We start from the raw sequence: 16841 nt of genomic DNA, 5'->3' as shown, positions 1-16841 counted from the left end.
TATGTCTAATCTAGTGGGTGGCTCTGTCCTCTGAACCCCAGATAAATTTATTAGGGTACACAATATATCACCACATCCCCTAGGGCCAGATATCTGAACACTTGGTTTCAGGTTGGTGGAACTGTTTGTGGAGGATTAAAAGATGCCACTGGAGAATATACATCATGGAAGGTGGGCTTGGAGAGTTTAAAGTCTTCTACCACTCCCAGTTTGCTCTAGCTGCTTCATGTTGAGGATGTGAGCTCCAGTTTTCTTTTTCTGCTGCCATGCCATGCTTGCTGCTTGCTGTTATTCCATGTTGGACTCTTATCTCTCTGAAACCATAAGCCCAGATAAACTCTTCCTTCTATAAATTGCTTCTGGTCATGGCTTTTTATCACAGCCACAGAAATGTAACTAATACATAGAGAATTGTGAATGCTTGTTTGGCTTGCTTTCTCCATTTTACTCAGCCATTCTCTTACCCACAGAATGGCACCAACCACTGTCAAGGCACACCTTCCCACCTCAATCAACCTAGTCTAGAATCTCCATCACAGACATGACCAGACATTTATCTCATAGGTGATTCTAAATCAAGTTCAAAATCAGTACTAAGCAACTGAAAAAATTCTTAGATTTTTCTTCCCAGCACTGAAAATAATCATCATTTAAAAAAAAAAAAAAGATGATAAGAGAGGTATTAGGAAAATAGCTCAGCTTTTTAAGTGCTTGCCACACAAGTATGAGGACTGGAAATTGGATCCTCAGTATCCACATAAACAGGTGTGGTGGTGGGTCTGTATTGCCAGTACAGAGGGTATGTGGGAGATTATAGGTTGGACTCTAGAATTCACTGGTAAGCCATTCTAGACAATTTCTATATTTTGTGAGAGGCCATGTTACAGAAAAGAAGACACCCAATATTAATCTGTTGCCTCCCTGCATGCACAGATACACATATCTCAAATGTTTTCATACACACACACACACACACACACACACACACACACACACACACACACACACGGTAATGAGCAATCAACTTTAGAACAAGGCTACCATGACTTCTCTGGTTTCCCTTACTACTTCATATCTTCTGGGAAATACCAACTTTTCAGTGAATTTAAAATGGTATCCTACTTGAAAACCATTCATAATCTGGAAACCAATTTAGATTTATGGATCAGTTGCAAATAAGGATGGCAATGTACATTGACCAATTTTTTTTCACATTTTTTTTCTTTTTCTTTTTTAAATTACACTCCTGATATTCATTAATTACACTCATGATATTAATCACATTTTTAGTATTCAAAGATTACATTCGCAGTATTCATTCAATTATATATATATATATATATATATATATATATATATATATATATATATATATATACTAAATGACGAATGTCATTTATTGAAGGAGGGAGGAGGTCTTAAATACAGGCTTACAGCACAACGGAAGAACCCTGGAAGGCAGAAGTTCGCTACTGATGTTTTACAATCTTGCATCTAAGCTGTTAATGCCCATTATTTAGGATACACAGGCAAGGAACTTCCCTTAAGCATTCAGCTAAAATTTTATTTTAGCTGTTATTATATGCAAATGATTAAGCTCTGAGTTGTAAGGGACACAAAAATACTGACTTGAATCTTTTCAAACTCTAGTAAATTAGCTGACAGAGCACAATGATTATATTATGCAATTTCTCTTTCCATTTACCTGAATTCTGTTCACCTTCAGTCTTCTGTGTCCTAATCTTTCAATTCTCCATTTAAGTCCTTTGAAAAACATCATATCTTGCCAGAAAATGTATTTGCCCTTCAACTCCTTAGATCTTCTTTTTATATTGCTTACAATTTCTCATTTTATGGTATTATTGTTACTTTATTGGCTATATATATTATTAAGAGATGTATTTTTGGCCACAGAGATGGCTCAGCAGATAAAGGTGAATTCTAAGGACCTTAGTGTGATCTCTGGTACCCACTTGGTGGAAGGGGAAAACCAACTCTTGCAAATTGTCCTCTAACCTCCATAAAAAACATGGCACATGTGTGTGTCCCACCCTACTGTGCAGACACACAGAGACAGACATGCACACAAGCCTGCATGTTCATACACACATAGAGACGATAAATAAATAAATTTAATAGTTTGTTTAAGACATAACTGTAGTGAGTAGCTGTTCCAGCTTTGACCTGGAGGTACCACCCCTATTGAGGCTTCTGGTAACTGTCCAGCCTACAAGGCAGGGCCCGGACAGAAACCCTTAAGACCTGAGATCCGGATATATCAGCTCTCTTGGTTCCTGGATCCTGGACCCTGGAGGCAGACCAAGCAGAGTTCTCCAGAGAACACCACTGGACTGCACTACACCCTTCCCGGACCCTGTAACCTATCCATTTACTTGTAAGTTACCCCACAAAATAAACCTCCCTTTTAACTACATGGAGTTGCCTTAATACTTCCACCAAGACATAACTCTTACTTTTTAGGATATGCTTTTCTCCAAAGATAAAGAAAGGAACACTTTTGGCTTTCAGGAAGTCAATTTCAAGGAGAAAATAAGAGCAACCTTAGGTATCTGTACAGTAAACTTCAATTCTGAAGGCAATGAAATAACTTCTCAGTTATTAAAAGCAACACACAAATATGCACACAACGAGTAAGACACACACACACAAAAGGACACAGGTTTCAAAGACAAAAGAGTCTGTCAGGAAATAGCATGCCAGGAATGCAGTTAAGTATATCTACCCTTTCATCTGTGTCTTTATTACTACTGTATCATTGTCACCTCACCAATGCCTGTGACTACATCTAAAATCATCCTTAAGAAATTAAATACACCCGTACTATAGACATATATTTTAAAAAGAACAAGACCCTCCCCCCTCAGACTTCCATATTGTATTGCACAAAGCCCCAGTATCACATTTTAAGAAATCTAGATGTGAGAAACAAAAATACATGGTATCAGAACTCAGGGAACATAGCTGAAATAAGCTCAGAGGAATCATCGCATTATATATTCATAGAGACTAAGAAAATGAATAGGCACGATAAGCAAGCATCTTTGAGAATTAAAGGATTAACAAATTTTAGAAAAGTGTAAGGAAGAATAGTGGAATTAAAACAAATTACTGAATCATAAAAAAAATACTGTAGGATTAGCAAGTAAATATAAAAACAGGATGTTCGAAAGATAAAATGAGAGGAGTCACCCTTCAGTTTTCCTGGATGCCTGTAGCACTCTAGATGGGCAGCTGTTTGTTGTGAGTACCACTCTCCACTGAATTGAGCATCACACCTGCCTCTCTCCTTACGAGATGCCAGTATTCTCGCCTGACTAATTGTAACAATACTATGGACGTTATCAATTTTCTTCTTGGGGAATCGAAATTGCCCCAGTTGAGAATCACCGGAGTAGCTGTCACAAAGTGAGTGGAAGGGCTGGCGAGATGGCTCAGTGGTCAAGAGCACTTCCCTTCCTCCTCTTTATGAGGATTAACGTTTGTTGTAACACTCGTGTTAGGTGACTCACAACTGCTTGTAACTCCAGCTCCTGAGGATCTGACACCTTCTTCTAGCCTCTGAAGACACCTGCATGCACATCCCAGCCCTCATCCCTGACTCTGCCATGTAGAAAGCTGAACTACACAGATAAAGCTATCTGGAGAACTTGAATATTCAGAGCACTCCAAGTCTGAGTTCTCAGAGTGAAGTTCCAGTCCAGCTGATCATCACTTCCCCTTCAGAAGGCTTCACTTCCTAGGTTCTGGCTGTGACTTTAGCACTCCTTTTCCCTCGTTGTGAATGTCATGACTTAGATTTGGAATGATATGCAAAGGCTCTGATAGTGAAAGCTTATCTTCAACTGTGTGCTATTACCAGGTGGGAGAGCATTTAGGAGGTGAGGTCTGAGAATTAGAGAGACGGCTCTGCAGTTAAGACCATGCAACTGTTCTTGGAGAAGGACATAGTACAGATTCCAGAGCCCACCATCAGGTAGCTCATAACTACCCATGACTCCAGCTCCAGGGGATTTAACACCTTCTAACTTTCACAGGCACTGCGCTCATGTTACAAACCCCACAAATTTTATGAAAAAGATGTGAGATCTAGTGGAAAGCCTCTGTTACTGGGGGTTGAGACTCTCAACACCTACCTCCCTTCTCTGATTTCACATGTTGGCCACAAGGTAAGTGGCTTTTTGTTCTCCCATGTGCTCACACCATATTTCACCACTCTGGTCCATCACAGGCCTCGAAACAAGGGGGCCAAGGGACCATGGGTTCAAACCCACAAAACTCTGACTCAACATCAACTTTTCTGCTTTATAAGTTGATATTTCAGGCATTTAACCACAAAAGCAGAAAACTGTCTTGGAGAGACTCAGAAATGTTTAAGCCAGCAATAATTATGCACTACTCTCTACTTATCAAATGTTTACTGGGAATCAATCCCATGCCAGATGGCATGTAAAGAGCAGAGAAAGCTGCAATATTGTGGCTCTGCTCTCCAGAGCTCACACCAGCCTCACACAGGAAGATGAGGATTTAGCGGGATTTGGTGTGAGTCATTCTGTTCAGCCCGGTGGCCGGAAGCAACAGTGAGAAACCTGAAGGCCGGAGCAGCAACAAACCCAGAGAGTGAGAGATCCTCACGAATCAAAGGCTACACACATGGGGCTTCCTGCAGGTAAGATGGCACAGAGTGCTTGCTTCATGGTATTGCACACACCAAAGTAGTGTGAAAGCGGTGATTAGTGGGCTAATTGACGTTGGGTTCCTCAGTTGGAGATGCCCCTTTCATATCCACCCGGCTCACTGATTTTAACTAAATATGCTCGTGAAAGCGTTGTGATTGTGTCAGTGTCTATAGAAGCCAAACTAGTAGGTCCTGGGAGAAAATCCATGTCTGGGGGGATTGCTAGTTGATGCATCCCATTATGAAATTTCAGGTAAGTTAAAACTTTAAACATAGATACACTTTCAGTGCAGACATGGAAAAGATAGCTCTTGTTTTTAAATAGCTCCTCAAAAGAAAAAAAAATTCTCCGATCAAATGCAAACTGTTCATAAATTAAAAAATATGAATTCCAAACTTTATATTGTCAGGATAATGATTAAAATATGTAGCATTATGAATCAATAAAAATATTCAGAAGACAGTAAAATAATTGCTTGACCTCTTCTGGTGACATAGATGATCACTTAAAATGAAAAGAGGGGAAAGATTAACAACACAAAGTACAACATAATTATAAATGACGTAAGCATATAAATGAAATAAATCACTTTGCACACTAGATCTTACAGTTGAACAAAATCATTGTAAATACAAATTGTGCTGAATTCTGAGTTTTGAAACATTTACCATTTTCTAGATGGAGACATCTTTCCTTTGACTCAAGCTTTAAGGACTTATTTTACCTGCTGCCGTGACCATTCTACCTAGCGAGTGGCTCCATTGGCTGATACAAATTTCAAAGCAATTCGAAAAGCTACAGTAGCCCCTTAAGAACCCAAGCATGTTGAGAATGGGAGACTGGCGACATGGATGTTTCTGAGAGAGGCTTAGTGCATCCCTTATGCTAAATCCAAACCTGCAACTCTTTCCAGCCTCATCCCAGAGACAGAAAAATACTCAGGATCCAGAAATGACCTCAGCAAGGAGCAGTTGACTCCCAACTTTGCATTATTGAAGACATTTTGTTTGTTTGTTTGTTTGTTTGTTTTTCTATCAGGAGACAGAAGCATTTGTTTGGAGTCTAATAGCTTAAAGATCATTTTATTTTTCAGTTGTCTATGCCTGCAATTAGATATGGCTCAAAGGACCCCACTCACTTCACAAGTATCTATTCAATATAATTTAAAGTCTGGCTAAATTTCACTCTATCTGAACAGTCCAAGAAAAGGATTTCAGTGATCTGATCGTGATAATATCATATACTGTGTTGACCATTTTCCAAAACCATCACCTAGAGATTACTGGCAGAGCTTGACAGCTCAAGGTTAAGAATTTAATTGTCTTCTCATATAGTTAATGATTCTCCCATAGTTAATGAGGAATATAGAAAAAAAACCCTGAAGATCTTAAATCTGGAAAGAATTTTAAACCTGTGCATACTTAAGGCACAAATAATGGAAAAATTGAGGGACATGTGATTCTGAATAAGAGCCTACTTCTAAAATTTTTTAAAATACAGACCAAAGCAAAACACACACACACACACACACACACACACACACACACACACACACACACACACCTCTCGTTCCTTATAGCAGAGGTCAGGATATGAACTTAAATAAAATGGTGAATTCAAATTTTATTGGAATCTAAACACTAAACTTTGTAAACTGAGCTAGCCGATGGTTTGAGTTTCTTTAATAGTCTGTGATGGATTGTGAGGATTGTAAAGAGGAAGGATGATTCATAAACGTGATCTCTTCTGTCACACATTACTGTCTAGTAGCAGCAGTGCCAACTGACGGCATTTGCTTTTCCTGGGACAGATTTCATATATCCATTAGACATGATACACAGGTTCAAAGGGGCTTGAACACAAAAGCCACAAGCGGAAAATCAGTATAATAGTCATGAACTCAGATGTGTTTGAAGTGCGCACTACCCCTGAAAGTTTTCCATGAATAACAGTCCTGATAGTCTCTGGAATTGTTTCCACATCCATAGATGTGGCCCAGAATGGAACTTTCTCTGGCCCTCCGTGCAGTTGCTTTGACCTGCTTTAACATGTTTATGTTGTCTGAACACAGGAAGTGTCACTCTTCACGCCGTGTAAGTCACATTGAATAACTTACCACATCCTCCAGATGTGCCTTCTGTCACCCTGTGTTTTACATATAAAGGCTTTCGTATGCATTCCAAAATAACTTAATTTTAGACTTCTGAACTAAAACAAAAAATGAAACCTTAAGAATTATTGACAATATTGATTTTTTTCTACTAAATTCTAGCTGCTCGATGAGCCATTATATTATGATACTTAATTTTTTTTTGCATTGAAGCAAATGTTTTATTGAAAAAGATCAACAAAATTTGACTGGATTTACTATTTTCAGTCATGACTATTTTGCTTTGCTTAGAAATACTCCCTTCAGAACTCCATTTTATTTTTTAATTTAAAATTCTTAATTAAAATATGGTTACATTATATTTCTCCCACTCTTTCCTCTCTAGCCTATCCCAAACACTTCCCACCACTCCCTCTCAAAATTCAGGCCTCTATTTTTTTCAATTGATATTGCTACACATAAATACACACACATGCCTAAATATATAAATATAACATGCTCAGTACATTTATTGTTTCTTAATTTTTAAATTTGCAAAATATTTTTATTAAAATTTTATTGCAAGTCACTTACAAATAAAATAAAAAACATCGAGCAATGAGATGAGCCAGATCCAAAGCTTATACACCTCAGTTAACTTCAGTGTAGTCAGAACAGGCATTATAAAAGCTGTAGAGCTTTTCACAGGATGTTACACTTTCATAGTCAAATATATGCGCTTATCCACCAAGACACACACACAATGAAAACTCCAGCACAGAGTCAAAACCAGAAAAATAATTCTCTTTATATTCTCTCTCATGACTCCTATGTTTATTACCTGTGCCCCATCCTTCTAAACTTTCACTATATTTAGTCACCAACATATAACCAATATCCATTGCTTAGCCAAGAGTTTCGAATACTATATTTTTAACTTTTCTGTTGCTGTGATGAAAAACCATGACCAAAGGCAACTTACAGAAGACAGAGTTTATTTTTCTCACTGTCCCAGAGCAAGAGTCTTTAAGGGCAGGGCAGCAAGCAGCAGCAGCAAGCTGACTGATCACATTTCCATCCACAGGCAAGAAGCAGAAAGTAAGCAAGAAGGAGGACAGGACTGTAAATCCCTCAGTGCCAGACTTCCTCCAGCAAAGCCTCCCCTCGCCAAACTTCCAACAGGTCCTGTCGCTTCCCCAGGCAGCAACACCAAGTAAGGACCAACTATTCAAATACATGGGCCAACAGGGGACATTGTTCATGCACACCACAGTAAATACGTTAGTTTTATCAACTCTTTTTGGACTCTAGGATGTGGTTATGAAAAAGCTCCATCAACCACAACTAAAATTGAATAGTTGCAAAAATTAGATAATGACTATAACAGCACTTTTTATTATCAATTTCATATAAATGCAATGCACCGTGAGATTTTAATAAGAAGAAGCATAAGCTCATTGGGGGAAAACAATTCAATATAACTCCCATGACAAATGTCTTTCACAAAGCAGATGCTTTTTTACATGAGAACTTGGCTAATAACATACTATTACAGAGAACTAAGATGTGATTCAGTGCATTGTTTTAAAAGCCTGCCCACCATTATTCACAACAATACTTTCATCAGAGAGTCAACAACGCTCTCAGGGTAGAACAGTCAGACTGCTTTAGTCAAATTTGTGATACAATTGCAGACTTTGTTGTCCCTGAATACTTGAAGTACAATAATGCATTAAAAGGGCTTCTTTACCACATCATGAACAGGGGGGAGGGAGGATACTGCTCACTGTCTTTAGCACTGTGGGACCTAAAGCAGAGAGGAGCTCCTGTTCTCAGCACAGAGTCTGAGTCTTCCAGGACTGAATGTTCAGCTCACATGATAGAGAAATTTGCCTCCTTATTTCTGTTTATTCTGATAATCTGTTAAATTTGACATTTGGCCCTAGGAATGCCATTCTTTGCCAAAGAGTCATCCACAGAAACAGGTTTTGATTTGGGTACACACTGCCATTCATGTTGATGAGTTTGATATAAACTCAATCCAGGATAAAAAAAAAACCAGGGTTCCTTGATCATTCTTGCGCACTATAAAAACTTCTACACATTGCGTGATATTGATCTCCATACCTTCCAAGCTTCAAGAGAAAACTATTCTACCATTATTGGCATAAGTGAATTTGCTAAACAATATTAAATTTTATACAAAATTAAATTGTATTTCAATATTAAAATTCTGTTCGTAACATATTTACCTTATTAAGGAGAATAGTGTTTGTTTCATGGTAGCAATAACTCAATGATAAATATAGAACGTTAAGATCATTGCTTTTCAAATATTTTGTCAACTGAGAAAAGTAGGGAGCAATATATACAGCCTTCATTTTAGTAAAACCCAAGCACAACATGAAATGGAAGCTTTTGATGCCAGGAAGAATTCAATGAAATATGGAACAACTAAGTACATTCTTAAGCTTTGAATTTATATGGACTACCAAGGAGGGACACAAGTTAATTCAAATATTAAACTGATTATGAGTCCATAGTGGAAAGCTACTGAGGCACAAATTTGCATGTTTTCCATCCTCCTGGGAAATCTTTTATCACTCCCCTGTTCTGGGACTAAAGGCACATACTGCCATACCACAGAATTTACTTTTTGTTGCCGATCTAATATGACAGGTCTTTATGGCTCCTGTAACACAGCACAAAATTCTCCTAAAAAAAAAAACTACTCAGCTCTCCCTCTGAAATCAGCATGTATTCTGTGTTAGCATTGCTGATGAAAAGACACTCTCATTCTGCCAGGGAAGACACTTCACTTCCTCTCCTCTTTTCCTCCCTGACTTTCTTCTAAGCGTTATCTACCAAAGATTTAATCACTTATGACTCAGTCTGTTCTAAGTATTCCTATAATGATTGGGCATATAGTCACAAATACGATAACAGTAACTGCATGCTAGTATGAGAGAGAGAGACAGAGAGAGACAGAGAGACAGAGAGAGACAGAGAGAGAGAGAGGAGTCAGAGACAGATGGGGTGGAGTCTTTCAATGCACATTTCGGGAGTTCTGTGACATTAAGATTGGCCCGACTCAACTCATGTGTATTCTCTACATCAAGCACAGTAACAGGCAGGAATTAGATAACCATTACACTTCGTATTAATGCTCTTATGACTTGAAATACTACAAAGAGTTACTGTTATATCCAATAAACAAGGTTTAGACTAACTCTCCTTGATAGACTATACCATACACAATCATCTGGTTTTGATCCTTACCATAAATAACAAGTCCTCATGTTTACTCTGTCCTTTGTTTTGAAGTACTGGGGCTTGAACCCAAGGTCTCGAGCATGCTGGGCAAGCACTCTACCACTGAGCTGTATTCCCTGTAACCACACCTTACTGCCCCTATGAACAGTAATGCAATGCTCTACAGAGTTGAAGCTACAGAAGAATCCTTTAGGGAGAAGACAAGTCCATCCCCAAAATCAAGAAGATATTTCATACTGAGAATTCTGAGTGGATATCACACATGTCCCAAAATAAGTAAACCAGAGGTGTTTTAACTCAATCCAAGGGAAGCAGTTTTCATTGCAGGACAATGAAACATTCAGGCTTCAGAAAAAATGATACTCAACACCCTTAATTGACAGAGGAAATGAAATGTGTGTTCCCAGTTGTTTGCCTCTAACTAGAATTAATGGCTCTGGCAGGTGTTCCCTACTGCCAAGTATTTCAAAAATAACCACAGTGTTCAAATAATACAATGATCATCTTCATTTGAGCAATGAAAGCTATGTATAAACTGTGATGGGATAGTCATGAAAAATATTTGTTAACGTATTACCTAATTCATGAGACACCTACCTCTGTGAAATGTAAAACAAAAAGAGCCTCAAGAAAGATTAATGCTAATAAGAAGCACTGTATAAAATGTGATTTTTCACTTTGCTTCATTTCAGCCTTACTTTCATTATATCCTCGAGGAAATGATTTTTTTGTCTTACTGCCAAAGAAAACTAGGAAAAGAAAGTCAATCGTGCAGACAGCTTGGCTATTTAAAGGTCTGAAATACTATTCTTTGACAATGTATCGATTGACTGATTCATTGGCTCACAGATCATTTCTTACCAATGGAATATAAAATACATTGACAAATTGAGATAGCAAAGTGCTTGCCATGTAAACACAAGAACTTGAGCCAATGTCCAGCACCCACATGAAAAGGTGTGGCAGTGTACGTCTGTACCCCCAGTGCTGAGGAGGCAGAAACAGAAAATCCCTGGAGCATGTTGGCCAGTAATCTGGCTGAATCTCCTAGCTTCGGGTTCAGTAAGAGACCAACTCTCAAAAAGTAAGGTGGATAGCAACAGTAGGAAGACACTAGTGTTAACCTGTGGCCTCAGTGCACACATGTGCACACACACATACACCCACACATACCTCACATACAAAACCAATGAAAGAAAGAAGGAAAGAAGGAAGGGAAGGGAGGAAGGGAAGTAGGGAGGGAGGAAATAAGGAAGGAAGGAAGATAAGTAGGGAAGTAAGGAAGGGAAGGAAGAGATAACAGGAAAGAATCCTATTGTCTCTGTTTTTCTCACTGAAGGAGAAATGTCCTCTGACATTCAGTGGGCAGCAGGAGCCTGTGATCTCTGACACTTGGTACCTGACGCCCTTCTCATCTTGATGTTTTACAGGTTTATTCCACTACTTCCTTCAGCAATCAGAGGACTGTATTTCTGAGAACAGCGAGGTCACTTTACTGGTTTTGGACTTTTCCTCTAGACATAGAAATAGTTCAGCTAAAAACCAGGGATGGGGAATGAGGTTGTAAGAACATGCTGAGAACACATGAGTCTTGGCAGGGCCCTCACATGTTACAGAAATACCTAACAATGTGCAGCGGGGAGAAGGGACAGGGCAGAGCAAAAGAGAGATAGAAAAATCTGGAAGGAGGAAAGGAATTAGGAAAACTACCTTTAATAAACTTAAGTAACCAAGATCCTGAGGAAACGATTGTGTCCGTATGGTTTTTCTATAAAATATGCCAAAATTATAAATTAACTCAATATTGAAATTATTTAAAAGGATTGAATACAAAAGGTAGGATGTGGCTCAAGCCTATAGTTTGAGAGAGGAGACACTATTATTGTAATTATGCCTTGATTCAGGCAATGGTGGCATATACCTTTAATCCCAGCACTCTGGAGCAGAGGCAGGTGGATCTTTGTGAGTTCAAGACCAACCTGGTCTACAGAGCGAGTTCCAGGACAGCCAGGGCTACACAATGAAACCCTGTCTCAAAAAAAAATATGCCTCATATCATGCTTTTCTGGTATTGCAAGAAAGCTGACCAAATCCCTGACATTATAAGCATAAAAACAATTAAGAATTTTTTTTCCAAAAGTAACTTAATTTATGAAATTTATTTGCTTTATAAAGGGAATGAATCATGTATTATTGTTAACAGTGCATTGGTAATTAATGACATGTCTATCTAAACATAGATATCTGAAATGCTGCCTTATTCTTTTTGGTGAACTATTTAATTTAATAAAATAAAATTATATTTATTCATCATATATAATGTGATTTTTTGAAATAAATGTCCAAATGGAACTAATTAACATATACGTTACATCACTGGATTGTAACTTTTTATGGTAAGTTGTACTCTTAGGATTTTCAAAGGGACAATTCCTGTGGTCACCATGCTATGCAATCACTTAAATATTTGATCACTTAAGTATTTCTTTCTTGTCTATCTCAAATGTGTAACCTTTGACAAATATTTCCTCATCTTTTCCCATTATTCCTCTCCCAACCCCTGGTAAACATCATTGTGATTTAATGTTAAGTTTGAAATCTTGTACATAAGTGAGATCATGCAATAGTTATCTGTGTGGCTTATTTCACTTAACGTAGTATCTTCCAGGCCAATGTATGTTGTCTATAAAATACAGAATTTACTTATCTTAAAAGACTGGAAAATATTTAATTGTACTTATACTACACTTATATTATCTATTCACATATCAATAGCTGCCTTAATATAATGAAACTTTTTTATAAATACTATGGATGCAATTTTAAATGCATGTTATAGCTATCTTCAGCATAATAGTACATACAGGATATTTGACAATTAATACCTAAAGATGAACACAAACGCTATTTCAGAATCATGAACAAAGGACAATTGCTCTGGTTGTGATACTGGACCATATCATTCTATAATATAACTTTGCCTTAAAATATCTGATATCAAATATGTGAAAGTCCAGATATATAAGCATTAAAATGTAAAGTTGGAGATGAGCTGGGTTGTGCAGGCTTATAATCCTAGCTATCAGCCTGGGCCATGAAATGAGTTTAAGGCTAGCATGGGCTACTTAGCAAGACTCTTGTTTCAAAGACAAATGCTACAAACCTTTTCAAAAGATTTTCAAAAACCACCCACCACTGTGAATGTACTCTCTGTTCTCTCTCTGTGTTCTCTCTCTGTGTTCTCTCTCTCTCTCTCTCTCTCTCTCTCTCTCTCTCTCTCTCTCTCTCTCTCTCTCTCTCTCTCTCACACACACACACACACACACACACACACACACACACACGATAAAGTCTTGTAACAAGGCCACAATGCTCCCATAAGGTACCACAGCATAGCCAATAAAAAGTTCAGTGTGAAGAAAGGGTTACTTTTGGGTTTACTTTGTTGGCCAGTGAGGTCCCATAGGCCCCAAATATTACAAGCTACTGCTGATAATATGGATTGCTGTCTAGAACTTTACAGTAAAACCCTACCACTGATGACATCACATAATTGAGACACAGAACAAGAAGATATCAAGCTAATGCTGATCTTGAAGCTTTGTGCCTACAGGGTTTTTGTTTGTTTGTTGGTTGGTTGTTTTGCTTTTTTACTTGAAGATGCTATGTACCCTACCAGAGGAGAAAAGTAATCATCAGTGTTAATAGGCTATGGATCCTGTGAGCTACACTAATGACTGGCCTGGTAAGACATGCCTGCTGGTGCAATAGTAGCACAAACATTATGGGAATAACCAAACCACTATTTGATTGGACTTAAGGTCCACTCTACAAAATGAAATGCACACCTGGCATCATTATTTGGGCTAGGAAACTATGGATAGATGGGTCATAGACCTTAGGGAGAACGGACTATTATTACTCTGCTAAATGGGCATAGTATTAAACTACCTGTTAGTGGGTGATCTTTATACTCACAGATTAATGCATCTCTCAGACCTCACAAGAGAAGCTTCTTTTTGAAGTAGATGGTGATTAACAAAGAGACTACTGGTCCTCAGTACAGTGAATGAAACATTGTGGAATTCACAGCCCTAACTGGGACATCTACATCACACGTCCCCTCATCAAGGCTCAGGGATCCTTGTGAATGAGGTAGTGGAAAGAATATCAGAGCCAGAGGCAGTAGATGACTACAGGGAAACAGTCTTCCAAACCCAACAGGCTAACTGCACATATGAACTATCAGCTCTTATGGCATGCACAAGACCCATGCAAGCCCAAGCCAGACCAAACCTCAACATGGAGAGGGTAGTTGGGAAGAAATTCCACCCATAGCCAATGAGCCATTAGCAATTATTAGCTTTTGGGAGAAGTAAAGTGATGTATCTTTAAGCGTATAGTTCTGGGCAAGTCTACCACACTCCAAGGGAAGGCTCCAAATGCAGAATACATACACATAGCACAAGTTGGACTTGACAGATATAGAAACACATACAGAACACAAAATTGAGTGGGTAGGGAAGTGTGGCAGCTATGGGAAGTGTTGGCCTGACTATTATCCAAACACATTGTATGAAAATTTCAAAGAACTAATAAAAACATTTAAAATAGATTAAATGAATAAACAAAATTTGAGAATGAACTGGAAATATAGTTCTGTCACTCAATGCTTACATAGCATGTGTGTCATCATGGGTTCAATCCTCAGTTGCTCCCAAAAGCGAACAGAAACATGAAATGGAAAGATATTGCTTATGTAAGAAGTAGTCTAGACTTATCTTACAGTTCACAGCTTAACAATTCAATCAAAAGCAATTGCAAAAAGTTAAGTGTGCATACAGGATAAGAAAATACTTTCTTATGGTGAGTTGGCTCAGTGTGAACACTTACAACTTCTCCAAACCACTGAAAACATTAGGTATCACTGAACAGCATTTTTGCTAAGATGCAAAGGATCCATTCTGCTGAATGCACATCACCCTTGAGATGGATGAAAGGCCATGGAGGGAAGCAGTAAGCGGGGCTTAGCTCTGGAGGCAAAATGATTAAGATATAAATGGCAATCCCATAGTTTACAAAATGTGAGACCTCGGACAAAATCGACCTATCTGTTGACACCTTCAATTTCTTTTCTTTAAAAAAAAAAAAGCAAGAAAGAGTAAAGAGCATTTCTCTTCTGGTAAAGAACAGACAGAAATATCTCAATCTGAGCACTTCATTATTAAACACCAAGTAAGAGTAGTTGTTAAATTAACCATAGAGTTAAACATTAATACTAAGAATGTGTATCCTAGAGACATTAATGATGACAACATTAATTATACAAACATTGCTAATGCTAGTATTAATAATATTAATATGTATAAATGGTATTAATTATTAATAACTTTATTAGGGAGGGTGTGAATTTTCCATTTGCATCCAGAAAAGGCCAATGACTAGGTCTAAGAGTCGGGTTTGCACATTAAAATGCAGTTTGTTCTGGAGAGGGAAAATGTCTCAGCCCTGTGCATTAGGCACAGCTAAGTTGATTTACACAGGGAAGAGTTCCATGGTGCTTACAAAAGTTTGAATTTTCATTGTGCTATGGGAATCATGCTGATGTACATAACAGCATAAATTCCAATAATGAATTGCAATTCATAGTGTGATAAAAATTGTATCAAAGTCATATCCTGTTTTACATATCAAATATAAACACAATTTGATTCTCTGTTATTATTTCCACTTTTCCACTTACGACCTCTGATGAGTCATAAAGGCAAATATGCTATTATTGTTTAAAAGCAACCTCGGAAAATTTTATTTGCCTAGAATTAAGTTTACGTGTTCCTCATGTCTGACAGCTTCCTCAATGTGGAAGAGAAAAATGTTACCTGGGCCGTAGACAGCTATACACATACATTTTCCAAGAGGTATGGGCATCATTAAGTCGGTGGAACACCTCCAGTGGCCATTAATGGCCTTCTCGAGGTAATGCAGCATCTAATGAGTGCCAGCCTGACAGAACTCTGCTTGGCATTTCACAAAAATGAGGTAAAACAGCCCATTCAGCAAGATTTATAGAGAGCTTTGTGGCACCATTTGTGGTGTGGAGGAAACTGCAAGTCACTTCTGTTATGGCTGATATTGTGCTATTTCAGATGATGAACTTCATAGTCATAAATATTCAGGTTCATGGTGGAGAAGAGGGGCCATGGCTAGTTGGCTTTTGTCCTGTCCACTTTCTTTCACCATAATCTTCAACTGGCTGCAAGTGAACACACTTCCTATATGACTGGGTCATTTGCGTTGGATTTTCAGCTGTGGATTTATAAAACTGACAAACTATATAAGAGTTTAGTAAAAGAAAATTTGCAATATTCTAAGAAGCTAGTCTACCTTTTCCCCTTTGAAATGAAGAATATATATATATATATATACATATATATATATATATATATATAGGAAAAACACCTTAGGACATTTTTACAGTAATTTATACTTTTTTGCTTTATATTTTCTGGTAGAAAAGCTATTTCCTCTAGGCATGACATGACCATTAGCCATGGTGAAGCAAGTTACCATGATGGTCAACAAAGACCTTGTCTGCAAGCCAGGTGTGGAAATGAGCTGAACGGCATGGGGTAAGTAGACCCATTGTTATAGAAATGAGTCTGTGAACATTCCTGCCTAGGAGGTTGGAAGGACCAAGAGAACCTCATATCAGATGCCAGACCACACTCTCCTAGAGCAGCACATGACATTGAGAAGTGCCAGAGTGTATTGGAAGTACAAGA

The 16841-nt window shown here is 38.0% G+C and overlaps 1 protein-coding gene and 1 long non-coding RNA gene across 6 annotated transcripts in view; both read right to left on the bottom strand.

Annotated features, from left to right (window-relative positions):
- Window positions 1-16841, bottom strand: part of Fgf12 (fibroblast growth factor 12) — a 533778-nt gene that overhangs the window by 90393 nt on the left and 426544 nt on the right. The gene's annotated exons all lie outside the window — the stretch shown is intronic.
- LOC114707355 lies at window positions 5796-16458 on the bottom strand. The gene is made up of 2 exons (XR_003736645.1): window positions 13368-16458; window positions 5796-6260 (listed from the first exon to the last, which is right to left on the bottom strand). It is a non-coding gene; the product is annotated as an uncharacterized LOC114707355 (long non-coding RNA).

This window comes from Peromyscus leucopus, chromosome 12 (genome assembly GCF_004664715.2).
Source record: "Peromyscus leucopus breed LL Stock chromosome 12, UCI_PerLeu_2.1, whole genome shotgun sequence".
In the NCBI taxonomy this organism is placed as follows: Eukaryota; Metazoa; Chordata; class Mammalia; order Rodentia; family Cricetidae; genus Peromyscus; species Peromyscus leucopus.
Note: the sequence above shows the minus strand (reverse complement) of the source record. Positions and strands in the feature narration are given on the sequence as shown.